The sequence below is a fragment of the Sturnus vulgaris genome, chromosome Z, assembly GCF_052056855.1.
Source record: "Sturnus vulgaris isolate bStuVul1 chromosome Z, bStuVul1.hap1, whole genome shotgun sequence".
In the NCBI taxonomy this organism is placed as follows: domain Eukaryota; kingdom Metazoa; phylum Chordata; class Aves; order Passeriformes; family Sturnidae; genus Sturnus; species Sturnus vulgaris.
The window spans coordinates 61,190,714-61,201,324 of NC_142283.1; the positions used below are offsets into that span (position 1 = coordinate 61,190,714).

General features: G+C 35.9%; 1 protein-coding gene across 5 annotated transcripts in view; it reads right to left on the minus strand.

The window, feature by feature from the left end:
* Positions 1-10,611, minus strand: part of NLN (neurolysin) — a 95,621-nt gene that overhangs the window by 84,548 nt on the left and 462 nt on the right. The gene's annotated exons all lie outside the window — the stretch shown is intronic.

The following is a 10,611-nucleotide window of genomic DNA, read 5'->3' on the forward strand; positions in this document are numbered from 1 at the left end:
CTTAACACTGTTTTACATTAAGTAACTTTTTCTCTTAACACTAACCATTGTACCTGTATTGATTTTATTGTAAAACCTGTCTGGTATGTGCATAAGTGCACAGAGAGGTTTTGGCATACAATGCATGGTGCATGCATAAAAGACAGCCAATTTTAGCCTGAAGGAATAACAAAGCAGAAGAGTGACACGCCAACAGAGAGAAAAGGGCTGCATGCATGGCTTCAATTTGAAGGAAGGCAACACTTTTTGTCAGAAGTCTTCCAATTCTATAACAGAATTTCTCTAGAAATAGCCTAACCAAAATTATTTGATGTAAGGCAAAAACACAAGAAAACATTTCTACCTATGCTTTTTGTTGAGACTTTATTTTCCTTGTTACCACAAATTCTTCAAATCTTCCCATGCCAGTGTAGGTAAGTTGTTTACTTTTCCCTTTAGTGGCATACAGAAACATCAATGTCCAGAATACTGACGATTTCACTTTGAAATGAAATGTGAATAAAGAACATTTGTTCCACCACTGTTCTTTTTCTCTGATACCAACTGAGTTCTGGCACTTAGGCTTTAGTAACTTCTCCCCTGGACTACTCAAACTTTGAATTTCAATTAGAAGTTTAGGATGAATGAAGCTGCTGTCATGAAAGCAAAAGCTTAACTAATAACATTCTTGGAATGTGTTAGTTTCCCATCCCCAAACTACTGAACTCTACCCTGAATCTACAAATCCATTAAAGATCAGTATTTCATTAAGTCATGAACAGATTCTCAGTGGACTGCCCTGTGTCTAGTTTTTCACACATTGCTAGCACAGGTCTGGTTAAACCTCTTGGGAGGTAAAGGGGAAGCTCCTTAGAAATACGTTGATGGCTCTGAACTCTACCCCACATCACCCATACCCAAGAACATCAGAAAGACTAGACAGTGTTTCAAACTGAAGTCAAAATAAAAGTAAACTGCAGTCAAAGAAAAACAGCCTGAGCAACATAAAAGTATGCTAAAGTGAACTATACTAACAAGATATTCTTTTTAAAAAGAATCTACTGCTTTCGGTTGTTCAGTATCTTCACCTAGAAATGCAGACAGCCCTGCCACTGACCAACTGCATATCATCCGAAAAAAACTCACTAAAACAGTCACAGCACCAACATATTACATCCATTTCAGCCTGCCCAACAAGATTTATTAATAATTAAAGTTGGACTGAGTTCATGAACTGGAATGTAGGGTCTCCGATTACTAGAGAACACCATTTTTAAATACTTAAAAAATAAGCCACCTGATTTTCTTAGTATATCGGCTAGTTTAATTAAGACACACACACACACACACACACACATATATAAAAATTTGAGAGCTGTATAAATTATTGCCACAAATACCAGCAAATTGTTGACTACCTATTAGAAACGAGAAAACACAGAACTGCCTAGTTTTGAAATGCTGGTACCTTGTTTACTTCTGCTGATAGGAAGATGCAGTCATTTATGTAGATCAAAAAAGGCAGTACAAATCAGAAAGTTTTTCTAATTGACCAAATAAGATGGTGGGCGTTCAAAAACCGTGATATAACATTTCATGTAAAATCAGTTGCTACACATGATTCTTCAAATAATCATTTATAGGCGTACTGTTACCTTGCTACCAGTCACTAAGGCTGTACTAAGAACCATATTAACTGACATTGGCTTGATAAAAAACTGTGCAAGTATATATATATGTATATGAACAGGTGAAATCTTGGCCATTTCTTTCATGGCCTAGTATTTTCAATTATTTATCTACATAAAACTATAATAAACAAACAAACAAACAAATAAATTCCCAAAACTCCATGTATCAGACTGCAATATTTTAATGACTTTAAAATATAAATAATAACAAAATAACAATACAAAACAAAGAAACAATGTCTAGATCAAAAATTATAAATAGACTACAAAGAAATATGGAAGGAGAGTATAATTAAAATAGTATGAAACTTAAAAATACTCTGCAGTTACATCTGTCAAGTTATTAGAGAGAAATATTAAATTGCATCACTGAGGGAACTTTTAACTTTCCAGATATATAACTGGAATATAAGTTCTATTAATAATGCTAGGAACCAGATGCAACAGCAAAGAGCTGTCTTCAAACACTGAACCAAGCAGGTACAAATAATATTTTAAACTTGCTTTTGGTAAACAGCACCAACATTATAGAACAGCCAACCACTGTTTGCACTGAGCAATCAGAAGTTGACTCAGTTTAAATTAAGATGGAAGGATGTTGCCTTGCATAGGCTGTTGCTAATGAACTGTTTGGTTCAAACTACTTCAGCCATCACACTCAGTTTTCTCTGTAGTAGTAGTGTAGTGTAGAACATTAGAGGTATCTGAAGAAGCCTGGATTAAGTAAAAGGCTCACATCCAGCAACAGTATTGCCTTAAGACATTTCTGTCCGTGCTCCTTCCTCCATTGCTCATTTCTGCCTCTGTACCTCACTCCATAATGGCATCAGCACAATAGTTGCTAGGGTAATACTTAGAAAATATTCAGGACAGCATATAGGTGAAAAAGAAAGTGGACCAAAAACATCCAGGAGTGACAGCCTTTACCAGCTAATGAGTGCCATCATCCATTTGATCAGTGACTTCAAAACAGCTGTGTTGGCCTACACAAAGTATAAGTAAAGTAAAAAGTGTCAATAGCAACCTAAACTTGCACTACTGCCAGAAACAGACATGAAATAACAAATCTAGTCTAGCAGAGTTTCAAGATGATTACTATCATTAAACATACTATTTAAATGTCCTAAAGTAAAAAGAGCTATTGATGCTAAGAGGCAATTCAGGCATAAGAACAAATTAGAATAAATTGGTCAGGAACACGTGAAAGCTAGAATTGCAACAGGCATTCACAAGCATCAGAGCAGTGAGATTCTGAAAGAGACAGTAAGTCCCAGTAAGTAAAAACATCTCTATTTATAACATGGTTCTTGACTGGCTTATAAAGTGTATTACATTACTTGGTTACCTAAGGTAGCATGGGACTAGATTTGATCATCTCAAATGCCCTTCCAGTCCTGGTGTTCCTGTGAGGTCCTTCAAAATTAACACAACTTTATTTATATTGCATTTTTACAACATATATCTAACAGACCTCTGTTGGCAACTTGCACTGGCCTTTTTCTGGGGTGAGTCTTGTGGCATTTAATAACGTCAATGGAATGACATACAGGCAAACTGAAATATTTTATGCATTTGTGCAGTGCTTCATCCATTTAGGAGAACATCAGGAGAAAAGTCACATTTGGACTTCCAGTTATAATAACTACAGACACAGCTGTTTTCAGAAATTATGGTGAAAACATAATTTGTGGAAACAGCTAATCTGCCAATCCCAAAAGCAGTAACAGTGATATTTTCTACCAAAAGCAGAGCAAGTTGAATAACACTTAAAAACTTAGTAGCCACTTCTAAAAGAGGATTTTAAAGAATAAAGCAAAGATTCTAAGTTGCAGACGGCAATAACTGCAGAATGCCAGGTAATTTCTTTTAACAAAAAATCCACAATTTAATTACTTGCTGCTTCTGGAAAATATAAATTTGATTTTATTTTAGAAAGGGGAAGAACCTTTATAATACTCTATTACAGCAGTACAATGGCTAACGTAACTGCTGCAAAGACAAACAATGCAATTGAATTTACAGACTTGATTTTTAACTTATGCAGTATCTTAAACATATTAAACATTTGTGTAAGTCTGGTTTTGCTTAGAAATATTTTCCGTGACTGAAATATTGCCAAGCAGCCTTTTGTTGGCATGTTCCATTAACACTATTAAAATAAAACAAGAAAGCCACAATCTGTGAAGAAGCAGCAGGGAGACATAGCACCAGCTTTAGAAAACACAGACAAAAGCCAACATGTTTCTACTATTAAGAATCACTATATGATACAGTAAAGATTTAAACCTGCTGTCTCATTTAAGTCTGATTACAAATTGGTAATTTTAATTCCATTGAAGTCTTTAATGGCTCCTTCAGTTTTCAAATTATTCTTCACCTAAACAGTTACAATTAGTTACAATAACAAGTATAATTTTACAGAGTGAAGTAAATGAACTAATATATTTCTGGGAAAAATATCTACAAGCCAATTTACTGTACTTGCAAATACATCTGACAGATTCCATGTAGCCACACAAAAATCAGGGTATATTGGGTTCTGCAGGATGGAAAACTATATTCTCTCCTGAAAATATCTGAGATAACAGGCTTCAGAAAGTGAAGTGAGAACCAAGATTTTAAAACAAAAGACAGAGGAGGGGGTGTGTGTGGGTGTGTGTGAGCAAATTCAGATAATTTAGTCATCGAGTTCTTAAATACTCTAATACAAATAAATACAGTTAAGCTTTGCTTGCTGGACCTTATGTATGTCTTCAGAGGACATTCTTATGTAAGAGCAGATTTGCAAATCACAACTAATGCCATGAACAAATTTTTCAATCAGTAACATACAGTATGAAAAATGCTGGAGTTCAAATTCAAGAGAAACATTTTGGCCTTTCTATTTTTTGCAACAGCGTATTTTAGCTAAATGACAAATCCTGGTCTTCCAGGCTGCAGGAGAAGCAGTGCTGCATGCTGGAAAGCAACACTGTGTATGTGAAAACTGTACCCACCAGTCACCAGCAAATTAATATCCACAGGGACTCAATGTTTTGACTCCACCTAGTGGCCTCACCAAAATGAAAAACAAAACAAGAAACTAGACACACCCTACTAAGGCAATATAAAAATTGACAGTTTGCCTCAGGATATTTGGTACTTGAGTAATATGCTGCACATTCAGCATTTCCGTGGAAGTCACAGTCAAGTGCTAACAAACATACACAAATGACAGCAGACAAGCATGGTTTAAATAATGTTTTTAACAGTCAAGCCTCACATGAAATAGAATTTTTAAAAAATTTAATGAACTTAATAAGGATTTCAAAACGAAATCACAAGTATTCAGCAGCATCTAATACAATGTACATTACAGTTGGTCGGTTTCACAGGATTGGCTTTATAAAAAAATGTAACAGGACAAAATATTTGTATTATGTAGAGATCCTTGGTTTTTGCTTGAATTTTAAATATACTTTCATATTGCTTTCAGCAGACAAGAGCTAACTGTGTATCTTACAGTAAAGCAATGACAAAATCTACCAAAATAAGAGAACTGAATAGCACAAGGTAAAAGCAGGAATGGAAAAAAAATTTCCAAGACAGAACTAGCAGAGTTAAATGGCTCAAAGTTAATCACAGGGCAGCATTATTTCATCTAAGCCAAAGGAATGAAACCATAACCCTTCAATACAAATCATCACTTTTTCCTGCCAGACAAACACATATGAAGTCCTTTTTCCATTTCATTTCTCAGTCCTCTCATCTGTTTGGCTCTTAGCAGTATATGGAACATTGAATACATGCCTTGAATTCCTGGGCCATTTCCCTTGGAAAAGTATTTGGCTCTGTGTCATAACTGTGTTTGGCACAGACATACCTTACTGTAGCAAAAGGATAGCATGTTTAGTACTTTCTAATTTAAAGTTCCATAACTGCCATTAGAAACTGATTTTTTTAAGCTGTATTTGAAGAAATAGAAAATCTAGCAGCTTTTGACACAAAACCTTAATTTTATCACATCTTTCAGAAAAAAAATTCTCTGCAACTTAGTTCACTGTACAGTCCACATTAACTACACTTTTGCTATTCCAATCTAAATGAGCAAATAAAAAAACCCTACATGCCATGCAAACATTTAAAAATCTTTATTGATACATTCATTACCCTCAGTGTCATGACCTTACTATCTGACAACAAACGTTTACTGGTTTTCCAACAGAATTAACATCAGAAAACTAACCGAAAAGGTGCTCCATGGCAGCTAACAAAAAGCCCACACCTTAAATAGGAACTCAAGCCAGTGTACTTGAACATGACACAATATAATCATTTCTTGTCCCCTTCCCCCTAGTCCCCTCCAACAGTGTTTCAACAAAAGGAATTTGGAAACTGGTCTGATTGACTTTCATAAAAGGAGATGATTTCCACACAGTAGTCTGCAGTGGAACACAAAGAAATGCTAGGGTATGGTTTTTGCAGTGTCTGATCTCTAAAATTATGGTATCCATGGTTCTAGGGAAAAAATCCAGAATAAAATCCAACAACCAATGAACCAACCGAACAAAAAACCAACATACCCCCAAAACCCAAATTACAAATTACTAATACGACTAATTTAGGTTTCATAGCATTCTGTGAACTGTATCCATTCTGAGTCACAGCAAACCTCCATCAAAGTAACTTGCCTGCAGGATCTTAGGAAAGAATATTCTATCAATGCCTGCATGCAGACAGTAATTATACTATACTGATTCTGAGGCACAAAGCATTAATTGAGGTTGTCTCATTGTTTGGTTCCACTATCAGGTGAACTGTGGAAACACAATGGGAAAAAATTGCTTTTAAGGTCCTGCAGCTCTCTCAGGTGCAGCTGCATAACCATATATCATATTGCCATCATGACAGCAGATGAAGTGCAGGCTATTTAGTGCAAACTACACACTCCCAGGATGGCTAAGTAGTTGAATGCAATCAGCTAATGCATGAGAAACAGGCTTGTCGACTGTCTGAAAAAGAGCTGGTACTGCAGGACAGAATAAAAATACTGAGAGTTTGTAAATACTTTGTTTGATTTATACTCAGTGCTAATCAGTTCAGCCTCTTCCATGGAAACATGCTTTGATTTCTTGCTAATCTCGTCTCATACTGTCAAAGCAATGAGAAATGTTTCCTTGCCATCACTAGTTAGTTGGAAAACCCTGTGTCTTCACAGCAGATGACCTACTCTACCACACTTGCTTACCATCTTAAATCAGTCTTCACATCTTCTAGGGAAGACTGTGCATTATGAATATGCCATATTCATTTCCGTGGTTGCAAAATCCTAAACAGCCTGCTCAACACCACAAATTAGGAAAGAAAATGAAGCCTGCTTTCTTGTCTGGCTTTTGAGTGAAAAGTGATTTAATAACAGTGTGCTTTGCAGGCTGGTTACAAGTTATGTGAAATATTATTCCACCACAATTAATATGGCAAAGAACTTTGCTTATTCAACATTCCACTGGAGAAATAAAAAGTGTCTGTTAGAGATGGTATGAAAAACATATGTGCCCAGTAATATTTTGCTCAGAAACAAATAAAATTACCACCATCCTCACCTCGCTTTCCCTAATCTAAACACAGATAATAGTTACTGAAATAGAGTCTCCTCTACAGAGAAAAATTCAGACTCACAGATCTACAGATCAGTTACCATATTTTATTTCCACAGGCTGTTGACCAAAAGGTCCTAAAGAAACTATGCTGCTATGAGGTGAGATGAGAGGGTAGATCCTCTTGCAGGTAAATGGTTTTAAAAATCAGGCTGTTAAAAATGGCTGCTTATTTTTCTGAATGGAACTATGTGACCTGTGGAATCCTACAGGGTTCCCTGCAAGATTCTGTAATGTTTCATGTCTTTATATATCATCTACAAAAAGCTGGGATTAACAAAGTGACAAAATTTGCTAACGATTATTTACCCATGATAATGCAGTGTACTAAAGGCAGCCACAAAAAGATGAAAAAGAATGTCACAACACAGAAAAGTTTAAAACCACGAACAAAGTGACTTTCAGTCTTCATAAACGTCACACTTCGGACTTTACATACACAGGAGGAGCTGTGAGACATCTAATCATTCTGGAGACAAAACAATTCAAGAGAAATATCAACAAAGAAGCAGCTGCAATGAAAGCAATTATAGGATTTAGTAGATGTGGGAGAGAACAAAACACAGAAATTCATTGTACAGCATACATGAAGCACATGCATACTACATGCATTTCTGATACTCTGAACTGTTAAGCTCTTGTCTTCTGTTCTCTCACTTGCCAAAACCTTATTCTACGAAGTCATGATGACTCAGAAATAACAATGACTTAGAACCAATCAGCTGCATTGAGCAATGGACTCCACTCAAAATATAAATATTAACTAGACTGGGATTCTTGGTAGAGAAGAGAAAAAAAAAAAAGAAAAAAAGGCACACAATAAAGAATAACTAAGGAAGTACTTCAAAGATCTAAACAATTATATGGAAAGAATGAACAAGGATCAATTTTTAACCTGTAACAACATAACCAGCAAGAGACTTTTAGGGGACAGTTTCAATGTAAAAAGGTGTAATTGGACAGATTTTTATACAAGATCATATGAAAAAAACAGTTTGGTGTTAGAAGTCCCTAATTCCTAGACTGTTCTGAAAAGATAATACTTAATGTACATACTATCTTGAATGTTTTCTAAGGTACCTCATTCTTCATTCTGATTCCTACTGAACAAAGGTTAGACTTTTGAACTAACCCAAATTATTCTAAAGAAATCTTTCCAGATAGGCTTTTCTTGCTTTATAGAGAGAATGACAGAACAGGTATGTTCTCAAAATACATAACAATATTGTTTAGCATGGCCTAATGTTCTTCATGGGTCAAATAAAGTCCACAAATGCTTGCAAGCTCAACAGCTTTGTCTCACCCAGTCCAGGAAATAATTTTGTTCTACAAATTCCATCTAATAGATAAACTGCTCTTCAGGAGCCTGCTGTGGTTAGAAAGGTGGTAGCTGTTGCTTTCGACCACAGGAAAAATTGCTAGTGCTATACACCAAAGAGTTTATGCAGTCCACAGATCATTGAGAAAGGCAAAAATGTCCCAAATGTGCTGTTCAGCCTTTTGCCATTTCTGAGGTGTTGGACCTAATACTTCAATGAAAGCAAACAGATATACTATTGTTATAAATATGAAAAAAGAAAATTACTATGAAAGTTCTTCCCATTCCTTTTCCCTCCACTGTCATTCCTCCTTCTGCCTTTTCCCAGTCTCAGTTTCTTGCTGGTTTTCGTCTTCAGCAACAGAAAAGACAGTGTCCAGAGTTTCTTTCCACTTTCTTTCATTATATTGATACCTTTATATAGTACAGTATGCTAGTACCCGTCTCACTCATGTACATGGATTTTCATACTCAAAACCCGATTTTGAAGATTTTCAAAGAAACACCCCAGAATTCCTGAATCCAAAAACATTGTTTTAGGACACTAAAATTATTTAAATCAGTGTGTCTTATTTTATTTTTTTCATATATAATATCCTCATAAAGTAAACAGACTTCTATGCTTAATTCATCTAGCCAGCTTTTTTCCCCAATATTTTACTGCATGAAATCAAAATCTTTAAATCCTTTGAATCTGAACACGAAAAAAAAAATTAATTGGAATAAGCCTCCTTCTGCAGAGCTGCCTATTTGAACCAAAAGAATTAAACCTTAATATCATTTTATTTAATGTAAAGCCTAATACTTGACACTTGTTTAGAATTGTTATTTTTATCTCATGTTAAGATGCTCTGAGGAAAAACAGAAGCTGGGACAGAACCTATTCAACATTTCTGCAACTAACTCTTTCACTTCTGAAAGTTAAGAGGTCACTATGACATGTTCAAGAATACTGTCTTTCATGAAATAATTATTTCATGAAATGATGACTTGGGAAAAAAAGTCACAGTTAATGAAGTGCAGAAACCATTCCCCATTCGACTGATTTTTACGTCAGAAGGAGGTATCTTCATTGTCCAAATGCAAACCACACCAAAGATAAATCTTTTCTCTAAAGAAAAACAAAAAAAATCCTTATTTCCTTCTTTTTAATGTAAAAATCTCTAAGACAAAGACAGTCAACGAGAACAGTGAAAATGACTGTACAAAAAAAGGAATGCAAATGTAAATTAGGAAAACATATGTGCACTTTATTTAGCACCAGAAAATAAATCACTTAATTTTCAACAGCAGCAGGAGCCTTATGAAGAGAAAATGTACAGATTCTTATTTTCTATCTGCTAATACCCCTCAATCCTAATTTGACATGAACAAAGGCTGTGAAATAGGACAAAAACTGTACACTTTGTACACGACTATCATTTCTCAAAAGACCATGCGAGGCAACCATCTTTTTCATTTCATGCTGAAATTCAGCTCCATTCTCTTTACCACAACGTACCCTCCCATTATTTAAGAGCTTCCTATCAAATGTAGTCCTTTAGAAAAAACTGAGAGGCCAAATTGAAAGCAATTATGTTCATTTGTCTAGTCCACCTAGAATGGACCTCAAGTCTTCTTTCACACCGGTTTTCTGGGGTCCATTTACAGCTACTGTTCATTACGGAGGAAAGAAGCAATGCCCTATTTTAAAACCTTTCGACGGTACACTGGTACCTGTCTCACCTGTCCTACAACGTGTAGCAGTGACACACCTTTTTATAAAGCCACTACGAGCACACAGCCGGTCTTGCTTCACTTACACCCTGCTGCAGAGCTCCCCTGCTACAGCCGTATCCCTCAATCCATTGTGTTCCTGCCCAATCTCTCTGACACCGAGTCTGGCTCAGTGCAAAGTGTATCAAGAGGAGACCTCGCCTCGCCCATCCTGCCCTCCTGGAAGCCGTGCATAACGGAGCTCACGGCAGGGAGGGCAGGCTGCGGGAGC